Below are 17,341 nucleotides of genomic sequence, written 5' to 3' on the forward strand. Positions count from 1 at the left end.
TCATTTAATCTTACCCTTTCATGTTATAGCTGAGGAACTGTGGCCCCTGAGAGGAAGGGGTTGTCCTATTTACCATTCCTCTTTACTATCTCTTTACTTGGTTCCTGTTAGGGAATGTGCTGGATGTTCTCCATTTGCCCCTTTAGATTCACTATCTTCTACTCTCCTCCCTGGCCTGGAAAGCTCACCTGTGTGGATTACATTAATGGGCTCCCTTGCCCTCTGGTTTCCAGTTGTGTTTGGCTAATGGGAAGCATGAGAAGTAGATCAAAGAGCTGAAGGGGTGTGAGGTCAGAATATTTATATCTTGGGATCCCTCCTTACCAGGTCACCACAGGTTACATGTGACCCGCTAACAAATGGCCATAGCTTCAGCTGGGCAGCGTTCTCCAGTACAGCTCTTCTCTCTGGGTCTGATACATATTCCTTCTCTTGCCAATTCATGCCTCGAGTTGGAAAATAATAGCAGGTCCCTATGTTGCCACCCTGGGTGACCCTTGTTAGTTTCCCTACACCCTGAGCATACCTTTGTAAATAATACTACTTTAAATATTCCTCAGATAGACAGTTTGAATATGTCACTGGCAGAGAACTCCTTTCTCCTGACTTTGTATTTTCTTGAGTCTGTAAACCAAACCCAGCCTGCTGCCTGTTTTTGTACAGCCCATGAGTGAAGAATGGTTTTTAACATTTTTTAAGTGGTTGAAAATAAATAAAAAGAAGAATATTTTGTGATACGTGAAAACTCAAATTTCAGAGCCCATGAATAATATTCTATTGGAACACAGCCATATTCATTATGTATTGCCTATGGCTGCTTTCACATTATCATGGCAGAACTGAATAGTTGCAGTGAAGACCAAGTGTCCTGCAAAATGTAAAATATTTACTCTCTGGCTCTTTACAACAAAAATGCATGACCCCTGCCCTAGATATCTGGCCTTTCGCTTGACCCTTTACTCCCTCCTGGTTGACAGCTAAATCTCTTGATTGAGTAGAACCAAATTATTAAAGACTGTAAAATTTCATGCCCTGTCAATCAATTTTGACTAAGAACTGCAAGGCAAACAAAGCTTTATTTGTGGGTCTTTAGGAATTGCAATTCAGAAACACAGACCTAGGTAGAAACCTCAACCACGTTCCAAGGGGGAAAGAAAGGGACAAAGTTTATAAAGGAATTGCAATTCAGAAACACAAACCTAGGTAGAAACCTCAACTGTGTTCCAAGGGGGAAAGAAAGGGACAAAGAGGAGAGCTTCCAAAGGGATTACACAAGTTGTTTTAAAAGAGCTGTGATTAGTGCTGATAAACAAACATATACTGTGCTATACGTGATTAATTACTTATGTCTATTGCTAGGTGAAAATTTTGTTTTTTAATAGTAAGTTCAGTGATGTAGAACTAGTTCCAGGAACTTGTCAGGATGTGATCATTGTGGTTTAGCCCAGTTTAACAGTTCAGTTTTATATGGACAAGGGTATATTAGCTCAGCTTCCTGGAGGCCTCCTGGCTCCATTTTAGATTGTTCTCTTGACAATATCAACCCCATTTTGCTGTTTTTCTTTTATACCCCTTTCCTTTCTTCTCTGTCCTAGACCAGAGTGACTGTATCTACTCTTCAGGCCCTGCCTTGCTCTCAGAAAGGCTGTCCGAAGGCCTAGACTGGGAGAGGGAGAATAGCCAGATCCAGAGAGTTTGAGAAAGCTCTTTGACAGCAGATTTAAACACGCATTCTCTGATGGGCTCTTTCTGTTTGATCCATGTGTGTAGCTTTCAATTGATTCTGAACTCAGGAGGGAAGAGGGTATGATTTATTGACGTCCTGGAACTCCAGCAATTCCTTACTCCCCAGTCTCAGTCTCTTAGTCTGAACTCTCTTCATCTCTCAGCTGAGTCACTAAAGCATCCTCCCATCTGGCCTACCTGCCTCCAGCATCACCTCCCTCCAATCCAGAACCAGTAATGTGACCCTTCTAAAACACAAATCTGACCTTATTTCTTCTCTCCTATGAATATTGATTTCATGCCTCTCTCTACCTACAGCCCTGGATAGGGTCTTCCTACAATGACTCTAGGTGTGGGCAAGTGACTTGCTTTGGCCAAGGGGATAATAACAAACTGGACACAAGCACAGACTTAAAAAAGCCCTTGCATGTTGCCTCCTTTCTTGAACTTCTGCTGGTGCCTCAGGCACATGCCCACAATAGCCCACAATAGCTTTGCCCCTCACTCCCCAGTATGTCCACATCACCCTGATGCACCAGCTGCGCCTTTGCAATCTGTTTACTTTCCTCCACCATTAACAATCTTTCCTTCCTCATTTGTCTGGAAAATTTCTGTTTCTTAGGGATGCTGTAAGTGCATCCTCCGTTATTTAATCTTCAATGTGCGTTAACAACCCGTTCTCTGGGAGACTTCTCCTTCCCCTCTCCTGCCCCCAATTCTGTTCCCACTTACACACTAAAGTTTATGAATGATGAAAGTTTAAGAGCGTTCTTTTTAAAACTTAATGTCTGTTTCCCATGTTTTCCCTGGAGAATCAGCTCTTCCCACCTGCTCTCAGAGCCCCTCTGCAGGCAGCTGTCATAATCCTTAGCAATCACGGCATCATAATTGTTGAATCTGTGTGTAAAACCTCCACACAAGGTGGGAGCCCCTTGAGGTTAAGGCCTGAAGTGCTGTTTATCTTTGTATCACCAGCACTCAGGGCAGGGCCTGGCATCAGTATGAGCTGACACTCGACTCGAGTTGAAATTGTCGCCTTGTGTGTTTTGGAGCGCATAGGTGACCTGTGGGAATGAGATACAGGGCTGGTTTCAGTGGAAAAGTGATGGCCCAAGGAAACAATTTGAAGAGGGCAAACTCCAGTGGTGGAGCCCCAGCAGAGGAAAAGGGTGAACCGGCAACCGAGTCCACTTAGGAATTCAACCAGCCATGTCCCCCAGAACTTGAAAAGCAAAGTGAAACCAAAAAAGCCCAAACCCACACAATGTGAAGCACAGGAAGACACTACACAGCCTCTTCTGGAGGGTTTTGTGTGCTGCAACACAGGAGATGAATAAAGAAGTACACAAGTAATCAGAGATAAGAAAAATCCTATGAAAGCCACAAAAAACCTCAGAGCCGGGCAGAGATGGGGCCGTTTACAGAATGCAAGAGGGAGAAAGAAGATAAGAGCTAAAGCTGAGACTGACACGAAGATGGGTGTGCGAGGAGCCCTGACAAATCAGAAGAAAAACATTTCTCAGAGATTATATAAAGGAACAGAAATGAACAGGGAAGTAAAGAGCGCTCCAGAGAGGCCGGGGGGGGGATCATTTAGTTTCACAAAAAGTACTCTGTAGGAAACACAAATGAATTCTTTCCTCCATGCTGCATTCGCACAGGTACTATTGTGGGATCCTTCCAGGTACCTCTTGTCCCAGATACCAGATTTCCAATAAAGGGCTCTGTTGCAGGCATTGTTAGTTAATTATACGTACAATGAATGGTTGCTGAGTACCAACTGGAACAGGAAGCTTTGAAAATGTCACCCTAAGTTATACAAGTCATAAAATTAATTAATTTTATGGGAATTAATTTACCCAGGCAGAGGGTGTTTATAAACAATTCCAGGACCCAACACAGGGCCTGGCACACGTGTAAGAGGGAACAGCTGGAAAGGAGTCAGTGAATCATCGTGTAGCTCTTTTACCTTCTCTAAAGCATCCAACCCATTTTGATTTGTAAGAATAGCACTTCCAGAAATAGCCAGGATGTCTTTAGAAGGCTGTACTAAACTGGCCATGAGGGGCAGGAAGTGGAAAGTGAGGAGGGAGAGGAATTGAGATGTTTAGAGAAGGAGAAAAAGTCCATGTTCCTTGCAGGCCGCATTCGCCAATTTCAAGGAGACAATTTTCGATATGAATGTATAACACAACCAACTCACTCATGGAGATTCAAAGAAAGGAAAGTAAAGGAGGCAGGTAAAGCTCAGAGCCAGGAAGCGTGGAAGTGAGCTTAGACTCAGAATTCACAGTGAGATAAGTCTAAAAGAACACGAAATCGCTGTCAGTTTCTTGTAGCAGAGCCAGCTTCCTGCTTTTTTAATGGCTTGTATCATCAACTTGGGAAATGTGGAGATTTGAAACAGGTGATGACTCAATTACCTCAGTGAGATAGAAATGCCCAGACTCCATGAAGACATCAGGAAACAGTGACAACAAAAAGATACTGTCGGGTGTCTTACGGAAAGTAGGTTGAGTAAATCTCCTGATATGAGTCTCCTAGACTGAGTTACGGGTCACCACCCTCCCCCAACCCCCAGCAGGGCATTACTGCAGCTTGTCACACAGGTCATGACAGATACCCCACTGTCCCCAGGTGTATGAATAAAAATATAAAAAGAGAGTGGGGGAACATAGAGGGGGAAAGGGGTCCCTTGGGTAACCAGGCAAGGCAACCAAGGACAAGCAAGGAAGGAAGGAATGCAATAGAAGAACTCTGAGTGTAGAGAATTGGGGCTTCCACCACATGGGCTGTGGAAAGAAAACCCTTCATCTTATGAGAGTCATTTGTTAACTCCTGCCTTTAAAGTTGGTCTGCAATCTCCCCAGTCAGCCCCTACAAAAAAGCTCTCAAGTAATTCAGGGAGCTGAAAAAAGAACATGAACACTATAGGACAATAATTTTAGAATAAGAAAGCACCGACAGAGAGAGAAGCCATCTTTTGATACTGAGTCACACCGTTTGTGCCTTTGACACAGTATGATAGATAAAACTATACGAGTTGTATTACTACATATATGACTATTATTACTATATGAAGTGTATAAGCACACACGTACGGGAGTATGCAGGCACTCTGCAGGCCTTGCCTGGTTCCTAACTCTGCTGCTGGTCTCTATTCAGAGAGCCATTTGGATCCCTACCTACGAGCCCTTACCCTCATTATTATGACAAGTCCTGACCTCAGACAGTAGACATTTCTGGCGCTGCAACCCAGCCTCAGGGAGGAAACTGCCAGGCAATCCAACTCTATATCCAGCTCTGGCCTTGTGCCCCCATTTGGATACCTAGCTTTCTGTAGTATTTAAAATACCCCCCTCATCTCCTTGTGCCCCCGGATTGTTTCTACCTCAGGAGCCCTTTGCCTGAGACCATGTTTGGATAACCTGGCTGCTATTCCAGCTTTTCTAGGACTGGGAGCTAACAAGCCCATTCACCTCATTCTTTCTGAACCCCAAATAGGCCCGGAGTGTGAGGCTAGATGGTCCTCAGCAACAAGGATGGAGCCAATATTGTGTTTCCCCAAAATAAGACCTAGCCGGACAATCAGCTCTAATGCGTCTTTTGGAGCAAAAATTAATATAAGACCTGGTCTTATACAATATAAGACACGGTCTTCTATTGTAGTAAAATAAGACTGGCATTATATTATATTAATTATATTATATTATACCAGGTCTTATAGTAAAATAAGACCGGGTCTTATATTACTTTTGTTCCAAAAGATGCATTAGAGCTGAAGGTCCGGCTAGGTCTTATTTTCAGGGAAACATAGTAAGGAGGCAGAATGAAGCCAACAGTTGCCAGACACTCCCCTTTCCAGTGAGCAAATCCTGGACAGAAGAAGCAAGGATGAGTGTGGAGAGAGAAGCTGGGTGGCCCACTCAGCGTCTTAGGCCTTGTTTCAGAAGTCACAGTGGGTGCAGGGTGAAGAGAAATACAGGGAAGCTAGTTAGGGAGGTGGCCATTCTTTACTCACAAGCACCACTACGTCAGACAGCAGGCTGGGTCTCAGAGACAAGACCTAGTCTCAGAGAATGGGTCTGGCAAGGGCTATACAGAGTGTCAGTCGAGGGGGTTCTTGTTCTAGAAAGACAAGCTAAAATCCTAGGCTGCACAACGAAGAACCAAGAAGCTCTGTAGATCAGGAAATGCCTCATGGAGAGGAAAGAGCAGACAGACCCGTAAGAATGTCAGGTACGGTCGTCTCACAGACTTTCCCCCCTGCTTCCAACCTTGACCTTTTCCAGTCGGCCCTGTCAGATCGGATTTTCTAAAACACAGCTTTCGTCAGGTCACTCGCTGTTCAGGCTCTTAGTCAAATGCTTGCTTCTAACCAGGTATTTGTGTCTTCAGCTGCCCAACCTTGCAGCTGTCACACATCCCCCAGGACAGAACAGTGTGGTGCTGCTGAAGCCAAGTTTGGGAGTGTAGTGCAGAGAGGTTTCTGAGGCGAGAATTGAAAATAGATGGTTGTATTTTGTGCCTGGGAGGCTGTTGGAGATTTTTGATGAAGCTTTTTTTCTGCGGTTTTGAGAAGGGGTGACAGACGTGAGGCACTGATTGGAAAGAAGATAGTAAGAGTGAGATTTTGATCAGCTGATGAGAAGACAATTGATGTTTCCTTTGGTGAAGTTACATTTGATCAACGAATTTTTTTTCACACCCTAATTTGTCTGCCCAATAGTCACTCATTTATTTTATGCACGTTTGTTGAGTCCTTCCTATGAGCCAGGCCCTGTATAAGATGATAACGACACGGTGGTGGATGAGATATACGTGGCTCTGCCGTCAGGCAATTACAAAGGAAGGGAGAGAGGGGAAGGACACTGTATTACAGAAACACAAGCAAGGGATGTCTAACCTTGACTTTGGGAATCCCAACATCTCAACCGCCATTGTTCTCTCTAGCCAGATTAGTTCCCTCCCATTTCTCTGGGTGTGTCCTACTTGTTCTTGACTTCAGGTCTGGGATTTTTACCCAGTTTACTCAGGGCATATTAATTCTCTAAGGTTTATATTGTGTGTCAAATTCCTCCTGAAGAGATTTCTAGTGAAGATGGTATGTAAGTTAACACTGTTTGGTCCACACCCTGTTCCAGGGCTCCAAACACACCACCATGCTCGACAAAAGCATTTCAAAAGAAACCCAAACACCAATGGCCCTGTTCCAAAACAAAATAAATCAAGAACAGGTAGATATAAAAATAACTAATTGGAAATCCTGGGGGTAGAGGGAGGACAAACAAGCATTGAAATAAAAATCATAATGAATAGGATAAACTCTAGCCTGGACATAGTTGAACCGCTAATTAAAGAATTAGAAAATAGTATTGAGAAACTTACCCAGAATGTGGCACTGGAATGAGAGATTGTTAAAACTCCGAAATGTCAGGTAGAAAACAGATAGCATGTCTCCAGCGTGGCTCTAATAGGAATTCCTGAGAAAGAGAATGAGAGAGGCAGATAAGACATATTTGATACTTTTCTGGACTCCAAGACAGATAAAAGTGTACAACTAGGCCTGGGCGGGATAAATGGTTTGAATGCCTTACTTGACCTAGGTTCTTACTACATACACGACGTCATCTCCCGTTGCTTTCTTCCTCTCTCCCTTTGCTTTCGCCATGCTGGCCTCCTTGTTAAGCCTTGAACAAAACAAGCCCACGCCTACCTTAGAGCTTCTGTGTTTGCTCTTCCTCTGAAATGCATTCCCCCAAGATAATCTGTATGGCTCACTCCCTTCAGATTTCTCTTCAAATGTTCCTTATCAGTGAGACCTTTCCCGATAGAAGCACATACATATTTGCTTAGGAAATGAAGGACTGAATGGGTGGGTGAATGAATGCTATCCTTTCTCCACCTGGCCACCTTACCCACCCATATGTACCTGGTACTTAGCACAGTGTTGGGTACATGGATACCTGTCCAATTTAGTTTTGATCAAGTCTGTGCAAGCCCTGTCTACATCCTAAAAGCTGGCGTCATTATATGTGCATATAAATTAATATTTAGCGACAGATAAGCTCAATCTATTTTCCCTAAAGGTTTATCACCCTTTGCAATGGAATCATTAACTCCTGGAAAGTTTAAAGGGGCCTTAGAGCTCATTAGCTTCAACTTCCACATTTTACATGTGAAAAATTGAGGCCGAGAGAGAAGTGGACACACAGCCAAGCAGTTTAACAGAGTCAGGACTAGAAATCAGCCTTTTGATGCTGAGTCCGGTGTCTTTCTTACCACACTACGTGTTTTCTTTATTCTACTTGCACTCACAGAGAAACTGGGTCATAAATAATCCTATGCCTCCAACACACATCTTCTTAACCTCTATGTACATATGCAGTTTTTCTAGGTAACAATAGATTACCCTACCTGGTTTGGAGAAGTTGAGGCTTCCAGGTGCCACGTCATTAAAAATGTAATTTTAACCTGTTTTGATTTCTACACCTTCTTGTCATTAAGAACCTATAATTAAAATAATGAGAAGAATCTTGCCTGTTTATCAGTCTACGTTTCAATAAAGCATTTTAAAATTCACAGTCCAAAGCTGTTACCTTATTATTTAAGCATGAGTTCTATTATATAAATTGTCACCACAATACTGCCACCCAGTTATTTATAGAAAAAAATCTGTTAGCTTTTCCTTGTAAACCAATGTCACTCGATGCTGAAGTTATTGAAGAAATTATAGGGAGACGCAAGATGGGTGGGTTTGCATCCCTCCGTGGATCTAGGCTCTGGAAGACTTCCAAAGCCTCTTTTGGAGGCAGTGTCGTCAAGAGCGTTGAGAAGGAACAGTTTTGCAGCAGCAGTGGATTTCATGGTGCTAAATTTTGGGTGTCATGCATACATATATATACACACAGACATATGCATGTGGCATAGTGACGAGGAGACTTTTTTAAGCTGCTATAATTCAGGCAGGCTACCTTCCAATGATACAATGAGGCTTGAAACACTAAAAAGCAAGGAAAATGATAACCTCTCTAAGTGATTTCTTGTGTAAGTACTCTGCTCTGTTTACTGTAAGCCTGCACCTTAGCCTCCCAGAAGCCTTGGGCTACAGCATTTCGGTGGGACTCCTCCCTTTGCATTTCCCACAGAGCTGACCTCTGCCTAACCTAGGAAGATCTGGGCTGGAAAGCCACAGACACAGGGTTTAGAACTGATGCCATATATTCAGTTCATAACCCTGCTAATCCCACGAAAGGCACACTTCCCTAGGGCCCTATAAACAATGAACTTATTTCCAGAAACAGGATGCTTATGCAACTAATAAGAATAAAGCCCAAGTCTGAAGAAATAATAAACACCAATATTTTTTAAACTAGTATGAGATAAACGTCTCAGCTGGGATTTAGAAATATATTTTTTAAATTATAAGCCTTTTTTTTTGTGGTCCCGGATAAGAAGCTTTAGGACAAGTGTGTGGACTTGGTGGACACATGATGGAAAACATGGGACATTCAACATACCTTGCTGTGGCTAAATTGCACCCCCGCCCTCCACGTACACACCTATTAGCTACATCCTTATGTAACCTCCTCCCTTTGAGTGTGAGCAGGACTGTTCTAAGTGATGGAATACAGCAAAGATGGTGGAATGTCACTATTGTGATTATGTTATATAAGATTGTGACTTCCATCTTGCCCGCAGACTCTCTCTGTGGACTCTCTCCCTAAATGGCTTCAACCGAGTACGTTGCCACCTGGAGAGGCTCACGTGGCAAGGCACTGAGGGCAGCCCGTGGTTGACAGAGGCCCTCAGTCCAACAACCTGTAAGGAGCTGAATGCTGCCAACAACCACATGAGCTGGGAAGCAGACCCTCCCCAGAGGAGCCTCAGAGAAGACCCTATTCCCGGCTGACTCAGTTGCCATTTTGTGGGAGACTTTAACGTGGAGCCGCCTGGTAAGTCATGCCCAGAATCCTGACTCACAGATAATGTGTGTGTTGTTTTAAGCCATTAAGTTTGTGGTAATGCTGTGCGGCAAGAGATAATTATCACACTCCTCGATGATAAAAAGGGTCACATTCCAAAGAAAGAAGAAGAAGTCGTGGAAAATTGAAAAGAGCACGGGGTTAGATAACATAGAGCCATGGGTTTGAGTCCCTGGTAGGCCATTTGGTGTCTGTGACATCTGGGATTAGTTCCATCTCTTCTCCAAACCTCAGTTTCCACATCTCTAATATGAAGATCATAGTTTCTACCTCAGGGTGCTATCTGCAGGAGTAAACCAGATATAGTATTTAGCAGCATGTCTGGCAGATACAAAATGTTTCATAAATGCTATCTATCACCACAGACTTCACTTACTGGAATAGTTACAACTTTCACTTGGGGGGGCCTTTTAACATGATATAATAGCTGGCCAGGTTGGTTTTGCTAGCTTTTTTTGTTCCCTCCAGTCAAGACTTTATATTCCAGGAGACTGAGTGACCTTCTATTCAGTCCTGAAAAGGTTTTATTTTCATGAATATTACGAATATTCTCTTCTCGGTATGCAACACAATTATCTAATTCCTTTTTGTCTGAAGCAAAACTAGGGAAATAATAGGAGTGATGAGGTATGAAGAATCCTTTTTCAAATAAGGAAACAGATGACATTCCCTCAGTGATATGACTAGCTGACCTCAGCCTGGGTACACGAGGCTCTGCGTGAGGGAGAGACTTCATTAGCTGGCGGAGAGCCCTAAGCTGTCAGTCACAAATTTCCAACCGGCTTCTCCTTTCTTTGTTGGCGTTAACATATTAGAAATTGTGAAATTTTTATTCTCCACTTAACTGATGTGAGTAAATGCAATAGTAAGACACTTCAGTCTATAATACAAAGGTTTCTTAGACTCTGGGCAGGCTACACCCATCAGTTAAAAAGAAACTCTAATTTTGTTTCGGTGCCCTGCCTTTGTGACTCAAAATCAGTGGAGCTTTATATTTATGTCAGGTTTGGAAAGTCAGGAAAAAGGATCTGTTTTACAATCGTGTGATGGATATCTGCTCAACAAGAAAGCTGAGTTGACCCTTTCTCAAGGAGAAGCCGTCCTTTTCCTTCATTAAGTGTGATACTAAGGTGCTGTTTTCTAGTTCTCCTCTTTCCTACCACCCATATCCTCCTCTTGCTTCTCCATGATTTCTTACAAAAAAACAGAAATGTATTCCTGCCATCACTTGTGTATATACTGATGATTGGAAGACCTGGGTTCAAATCTTGGCTCTGCAACTTAGTAGTTCTGTGCTCTCGGGCAACACATGTTATCTTGGAAGGTATAATAAATAACACGCTCAAAGGATGCAATGAGATGAGATATGTGCAAAGGCCAAATTCAATAATTTGTTCTCGTTTCATACACTACGTTACAGAATCCATTTCAGGAAAAAAAATCTTAATGCTTTTCTTTTTTTGGATGTGCTAAATTTTCCTCGTGTCTTGGCAATCAGCTATCTAGTACAATGTTTAGAGATGTCTACTCTGTTGTGAGGTATATCATAAGTCAGAAGAGTTGCTGATGATTCCCTTTTAATGGAGAAAATAGTACCTAGCTTTTAATTGAGCACTTGCTATTGGCAAGTACTTCCTGTGTATTCAATCATTCAACCCTCACAATGAGTCCATGAAGAAACTGAAGCCCAGAGAGCTTAGATAACTAGCTAAGGGCCACACAGCTTGATGGAGTTAGGGATCCAACCCAGTTATCTAAACTCAGAGTCCCCACGACAGCTGCCCATGCAGCGCTGCCATATGCCTCGTGCAAGGGTTCGTTTCTTGGGTGCTAAGCCTCTAAGCCAGTAGGACCAAGGAAACGGGGAACCAAACGTTTTGCAAGAGGGACATTAGATGCAGACAGGGTTGGTGGTGCAGACGCTTTCACACCTTGGTACCCAGAGAAATGTGTTCTGACTGTGGGGGAAAGATCGCCACATATTAGTCCCTGATTGGCATATACAGCAAGAAAGTACTTGCAGGAAACATAATGGTGACCTCTTTGATCTTGCAGACTAACTGAAACCTTCAAAAGTGAGTGAGTTCTTAGTAGCAACTAGTAACTTTAACTCCTACTTATTGTAAATATATTCTTAGGTGAACTATATGATCAATTATAAGAGGAACGGTTGAAATGGCATTGCCGCTGAATACCTTTACCCTCCACCAGCTTCTGAAAAATTACATAACCCATTTGGGCAGCATCATAAATAAGCAGCTTTCTATAGTTTTATGTTCTTATTTTTTGTTAGAGTCACTGTGATCCATGAGCCTTCCAAAGCCCATGCTATCCAAAGCATCAGTAATAAATCATAAGTATTTATAGCACTTAATCATGAGGCAGTCAAAGACTAAAGAAGTGTTATATTATTCGGCAACTCATTAAGCACCCAGCATGCTTACAATCCAGTGATGAGGTCTGTGAATGGTTTCTTCCATCGCCAGTTGTCTTGCCTCTCGTCTACAGGGAGAGGAAAAAAAAAAAATCCTTAATACTCACATATGTTTGCTTCAAATGGAGCAGGTGTGGACCAAAGTCAATTAGACAACACTGTTCCTGATGTCCTGGAAATGTATGTATAATTGAACCGAACAACAACAAAATGCATCCCCCTCGTCCTCCCATTACAGAGGAAAGAAGGGAAAGACAGGAGGTGGAGTGGGAGGTAGGAGGGAGGCAGAGAAACAATTACTGAACCCTCCTGTGAGCTAGGCAATAACAGTTGGAACATCACGTTTACATTATTAATGACTCTATTTCGTTTCCATTCCTGTATTCCTTTTGTTGTATTATTTCTGAAGGCAAACTATCTGATATGTTACTCAGTGCACGGGAAGAACTAACAATAAGATCCATTCAAATGTGGAGTGGGGCTCATTTAAGCGATAAGATTCTCATCACTGGCGGTGTTCAAGCAGAGGCCCCTCGGTCAGGGATATTGAAGAGGGGATTTCCTGTCAGAAAAGATGACCAGGATCACTTCTTTATCAGTCAAAGGTGCAAACCTCCCTTTCCTTGTCTGCAAAAGAGGTTTACAAGCTAGAATGCCCACTTTCCTAGACTCACTAGAAGATAGGAGCGGCCACGTGACCCAGTTCTGGCCAATGAGATGTTAGCAGAAGCCTCTGGGGAGGAGATAAGGGAGGCTTTTAAGAAAAGGTTTTAAAAGAGACAGACTCATTGGAACTCTTATACACCGCTGGAGGGATTGTACAATAGTGCAGGCACTTTGGAAAATAGTTTGGCAGTTCCTCGAAAAGCTAAAACATAGAGTTACCATATATCTCTATGTAACTTAGCAATTCCACGCCTAGAAATACACTCAAGAGAATTGAAAACATAGGTTCGCATAAAAACTCATACACAAATATTTATAGCAGCATTATTTATAATAGCCAAAAAGTAGAAACAACCCAGATGTCCATATACCAATGTGTTATATCCATACAATGGAATATTATTCAGACATAAAAAGGAATGAAGTACTAATACTTCCATTCAATGGATGGACCTTGAAAACATTATGCTAAGTGAAGGAAACCAGACACAAAAGGCCGCATAGTGTATGGTTCCATTTGTAGTAAATGTCCAAAATAGGCATAGAAATAGAAAGTAGGTAGTGGTTGCCAGGGGCTAAGGGAAGGGATGGGGGGATGGGGACTGGCTGCTAATTGCTATGAGTTTCTTTTTGGAATGATTGACATGTTCTGGAATTACATAGTGATGATGGTTGCACAACCTTATCAATATACTAAAAAACACTGAATTATACACCTTAAAGGGGTGAATAGTATGGTCTGTGAATTACATCTCAAAAAGAGAAAAAGAGATGGACTTACTTAGTGAGTCTACCAGTAAGTCCTCTTCACCCATCCCTTCTCTCCCTTTCTGAGATATAAATTGGAGGCGTGAAGTACGGTAGCTATGATGTGATAATGAAGCCATTTGCTAAAAAGGATGAACGGAAGTTGTCAGGGCCCACTAAACCTCTTACTTGTTTCAACTGTTGTCAAGTTTTCTGCGGCTGATAGCTGAATGCAAGCCTTACTAATATACCTCCCCACTTTACGACTCTTATGAAAAGCCAATTACTGTTAAAATCGAAAAGAATGCAGTTATGAAATGCAATATCTAGAGAAATGTAGAAAAAATAGTCCTTCAGAAGGTGCAACTTAAAGAGGATTTCCCATTTTATAGAGATATTTAGTACTTGCGCTGTAACAAGAAGTGGTTTCAAGCGTCAGGTTATGAAGCTGCATTATGACACAAAGTAATGGAAGGTGAAATATGTGTTTAAGGCATCTTCAAGGAAAACACAATAAATATGAATAACTGCCATTATAACTATTCCATTTAAAAACATTCAATGCAGTCAAAGATGAAGAGTCTATTTTTGGATTGTTTCCAAAATGCCTGAAAGGAAAACTCTTGATGGTGGGTCCTAGTTATGTCTCTAGATAAGACTGAAGACTTTGAAAAACTACAATTTGTGAAGTAATAAATAGCCATAATTTGAGTATAAGGGGAGCCATTATGAGTGAAGACAGTAGAAAATAGGCTGACATTTATAATCTTCTCTGAGATATTAGCATGTTCCAGTGCCATTTTAAACCAAACTTTCTGTAATCTATACTCATTAATTCACCACCTAGTTTCACATGTTTTTATTGAATAGACAGACATCTTAATATCTCTCTGTTACTGATTTTCTGATCTGTCCCAAGCTCATAAAATTCTGGGGTTCTGAATTTTAAAATGATTGGCAAAATGAACGTACTGTGCTTAGATTTCCTTCAATTGGCTTTAGCAAACTGAAATAAAGTTTGATTCCTATGCACCCTCATTGTCAGAAATAGTTCACGTGAAAAGAAGGTGTCCCAATAGCCTAGACTCATCAGAAATATTAAACTATGAAAGATTTTCTTCAGAGACTGAAAAATTAGATTAACCACATAGTTGCCTGAGCAAATAATTGACAATTATGAATTCAAATACCACAGACAGACCAACACAGTTATTTATCCCCTTCATTAAAATTTGAGGAAGAAAGAGGAGACAGAATATGATAATTTGGTTAATATCCCCCAAATCTCTTCTTTGTTTTGCCTCTAAAGACCCGATCTTAATGTTTGTTTTTATGGTAGTGTAGACGGCTTACAATTCGGAAATCTAGACTGTTCTTCACAGGTCACGTTTTGAGTGAATTACATCTCAAAAAAGAGAAACAGAGATGGACTTAGTGAGTCTACCAGTAAGACCTCTTCACCCATCCCTTCACCCAATGTGCTTCAGCTCTACTTGCTTGGTTTCAAATTCAATAGGTGTGTCACCCCCAGGTCTACAGAGAGCAAACAAGAATGTGGGTGAAAGCCCTTTGAAAAGTCTAAGAAATTATACAAGTTTAAGGAATTATGATGATGATGGCATTATAAGTGATATTTTATATCTAATTATTCTGTTAATCTTATGTTCTTCCTACCACTGTGGGTGCGTCAACTCTAAAACTACGCTGTTCTCCAACTTCTTTGGATAAATGTTCAGCAAAGGGGCCACATTTGAAATAAAACTGTAAAACTGTGGATCACAATTTTTCAGGGACTAAAAATAATTTTCTAAAAGCCTACAGTTTCTACACTTATTACTTCCTTCTACTGAAATGATGTGTCAGCTCATTATACTAAACTGTAGCTTGCTTGTTGGCTACAGGTTGTGTGCGCAGTTATTTGACAGGGCTCCTCAAAGGCCAGGTGAGGATATTATCAACTCAGGTGCTGGTTTCATTATGCCCTGGTTGGTTTTCTACAGCAGATGCGAAGAAGAGAGAAAAACTGCATCAGAAGCAGAAGAGCAGCATTCACCATTTCTGGAAACATACGAGAGCTTCTTTCCTCAGTATACGTAGACAGCATGTGGAATTCTTCCAAGGCTTGAAACACTGTTTCGAGAGGACAAAAGAAAATAAATATGTTTAGCTCTAAAGGAGCTTTTGCTGATGAAAATAATCACGATTATTAACCCATTGCGTCAAAAATGTATTGTGAAGAGTTGCTCAGCTGGAACACTGACTATTCTCCACCCCACTGACCTTTTCAGAAACTTCATCTTGTAGTTAAATTTCGCGTTCATCCCCCATAGCAAAACCTCCACCACTTTCAAGGGCTCCGTTGTGAAGGGCTAAGTTTATAAATATACACAGATGAGGTAACAGGAAAGTCATTAGATGCACATCTAAATGCTACCGCTACCTTAAAATAGCAGTGCATTTCTCTTGCATACTCTTTAGTGAGTGTGATGTGTTACCTAATTATTTATTCATTTTTGCGTGATTTGTTTTTAGCTTTTCTAAGAAGCACTGTTGTTGTAAAGAAGGCTTCTCTGGGAACTCGGCATGTGTTTCACATCCATGGAAAGCCAATAACTTGCAGTTTGTGGCAGGAGTCGCGCTCTGATACCTGTGGGACTTGACAGTTTCTGTGTCCTCCAGACCTTCCACTGTCTAATCCTCCAATCAACCTGAGTGATTCTAAGAGGGGCAGATTCATTCCTCCTACTGCAGATTTCATGGCCCTCAGGCTGAAAGGTCACGAACATTGTATTAACATCAAGGAGAATGGCTACTTTCGTGATGAGTTGAATTTTAATATTTTAAAGACGTTACCCTAATATTATGAAGATGTAGGGCCACATTAAGGGAACAACTGTTAATGAACTTCCGAGAGGAACTGAATCTTTAGAAGAAAAGGTCACCTTTAGCAAATGACTTCCATGTTCTTTCTTTCTTTTTTTATTAGTTATGGGATGGTATTATGCTTGTGTTTGTCATGAAAAAAAAAAAATGTTTTCCTCCCCCTTATTAAATCCTAAAGAATTAGTCAACCCTTCTTTCCTCACAGAGCTATTAGTACACATCTAAAGCTTATAAGCGTAGGACATGGAAAGTGATTTCCTAATACGCTAACTTCAAAGGAACTCTAACATTTCAGAATGTAAGATCCAACCCACTGATAATCCACCAACACACCATTTAGTGGCCTGTTCAGGTTTTGTTTTGATAGGTCGTTAGAAAGCAGCCAAGTAGCATCCAGAGAAACACATTCCTGTATGCTATTACTCTTAATATTTCTCCCTGTGAAGGTGTCATGTTTTATAACATTGACAGCCCAGTGAACCTACTATTTTCATTTATGTCTGCCAGCATTTATTATCTTTATTTCACTTTCTGGCTCCCCTAGGACCACAGCGTGGAGATTTAGAGCATTCCTTCAGGCCAAGGAGGACTCTAGTCACAAATCTTGCTGGGTGGAAGAGACGATATGAGCCCCTTTCTCCCTTACCTTGTATTCTTTCTTACTCCTTGAAAGAAGAAAGAATGGCAGAACAGGTAGCAAAACCCAACAGCTGCTACAAATCCCATTTTCTTTTTTATTTTTTAATTTTTTTTAAATTTTATTTTATTAAATTTATTGGGGTGACAATTGTTAGTAAAATTATATAGATTTCAGGTGTACAATTCTGTATTACATCATCTATAAATCCCATTGTGTGTTCATCACCCAGAGTCAGTTCTCCTTCCATCACCATATATTCGA

At 41.4% G+C, this 17,341-nt stretch overlaps 1 long non-coding RNA gene across 1 annotated transcript in view; it reads left to right on the top strand.

The window, feature by feature from the left end:
• LOC141568439 (uncharacterized) overlaps positions 1–9,672 on the top strand; it is a 36,804-nt gene extending 27,132 nt beyond the window's left edge. The window contains exon 3 of the long non-coding RNA XR_012491553.2: positions 9,427–9,672. This is a non-coding gene — a long non-coding RNA (uncharacterized LOC141568439). The remainder of the gene's footprint in view (positions 1–9,426) is intronic.
• Positions 9,673–17,341: the final 7,669 nt, after the last annotated feature.

The sequence above is a fragment of the Rhinolophus sinicus genome, chromosome 7 (assembly GCF_057876585.1).
Source record: "Rhinolophus sinicus isolate RSI-liver-muscle chromosome 7, RSI-T2T, whole genome shotgun sequence".
NCBI lineage: Eukaryota > Metazoa > Chordata > Mammalia > Chiroptera > Rhinolophidae > Rhinolophus > Rhinolophus sinicus.